This window comes from Rhagoletis pomonella, unplaced genomic scaffold (genome assembly GCF_013731165.1).
Source record: "Rhagoletis pomonella isolate Grant_MI unplaced genomic scaffold, Rhpom_1.0 Rhpom_scaffold_00001, whole genome shotgun sequence".
Taxonomy (NCBI): Eukaryota; Metazoa; Arthropoda; class Insecta; order Diptera; family Tephritidae; genus Rhagoletis; species Rhagoletis pomonella.
The window spans coordinates 5,179,432-5,181,289 of NW_023458555.1; positions in this window are offsets into that span (position 1 = coordinate 5,179,432).

Here is a 1,858-nt window from a genome sequence, read left to right on the forward strand (position 1 = left end):
ATAAATATTTTACATATTCGAGAATATTTTCGAAAAAAAAAAACGTAAAGTCGTTTATTGCAAGAATGTCATAATTAGTATCTCTCTTTTTTGTTAAGTATGCCGTAAGGGCATGCAGTCTCTCTCTCTCGTTTCGTATTTCTTTTATTTTCTGTAAAAAATTCGATGTGGCTGCTTTCAGCGAACGAACAATGGCTTTCCAAACATTGACATTGGCATATTTTAGTAAGTGCTTGGGGTAAAAGTGATTTATGCTGCCAAAAAACAGCGCAAGTGAATGAATTTGTATGCATACATACATATGCAAATAAATGATTTTCCGTCTATTTACCTTGCCACATACCTACATATAGAAAGCCCCAAACATACTCGTTTCTTTATAGAGAGAGATGAAAAAAACTCCATAGAAAATCAAGTTCTTTTATTGCGAATTTCTTTTAAAGGCCCTTTTTACGTTGTAGCAGTTTTTTTTTACCAATAGGTTTTTTAGCGAATATTCGGCAGACTTATGTATGTACAGTGCTGGATTTGAAAAGAAAATGAGTTAAGGCCTTTCTATATTGAGATAACGATATCCATATATTTAGTATGTATGTATGTAAATACACCCTGTAAAGATAATTCTTAATTTAATTTTGAAGGAAAATAAAAAATAGTGAAGTTCGCATCGTTAATGCATAATTACACTGTATGGAGGCTAAAATGGCACAAAACGCTGAGCCACGTAAACTTAATTTTGGGTCGTAGATGTATACCGTTTTTTTAGAACAGGTCATTTTCGCAAGGTTTTTTTTTTATTTTTAAATAATCGCAGTGTACTACCTGCGATTAATCACCTTCTCTAAATGGATTGTTAAATTACATAAATACTACATTTTTTTGTATGAAATATGAGTATGAAATTTTGTTGCTCATACGCCACGTATCCCAAACTTAATAAAAAAATCCGATGTGTTAATTGCCAATATTTTTAATTAACTAAAAGTATTTTCAGTCTAATAAAGCGATAGAAAATAAATTGAGTGTTAATTTGGAATAACAGTTTCAAGGAAATAAATAACCGTTTCAAGACTTTTAATGCAATTATAGTCATAAATATTTACCATGTATTTCGGAACGAATTTCGGTCGTCATACCATTTTGAGACCAAACCGGTTGAAGTTTTAAAAGTGGCGCAGTCAATTCGGTGATTTGACCTAGATTAGATTTTGAAAATTTACTTTCGAACGAAGAGGGAACAAGTCAGCAAGTTGCCGTGAAAAGTGTTGATATATTCTAACAGACCTCTATTCGTTTACAGTACTTTGTTCATCCACATATTAGATATTGAGTTCTCTTGATGAGATTTCATTATGTGCATCCAAAGAAGGTAATACTAAGGAGTGAGGGCACCACATAACTGAGCTATACACAAGTATGACATGTACCCTAATATCCATACCATGTCTACTGAAGTTATGGAAAATTGTGTTTCTCCTAGCTGAAATTTTTGGAATGAAGGCTTTGGCCTGTCTGTTACCTCATGGGTTTTTTAATTTTTGATCCAGAAATTGGAGTTCCACAATGCTTCCTGACATGAGGGCTACTGAAACAGACACTACGGAAGTGAGAGTTATCATCACCAATGACTTATAATCTGATCATCCTGAGCTTTTCGAGATATAACCGTGATCCAAAACTCTACACCTTTTCCAACAGTATTTCAGAAAAACACAAATGTATTTCAGAAAAGGCCAAATGTATTTCAGAAAACCTCAAATGTATTTCAGAAAATCTCAAATGTATTTCAGAAAAACCCAAATGTATTTCAGAAAAGCTCAAATGTATTTCAGAAAAACGCAAATATATTTCAGAAAAC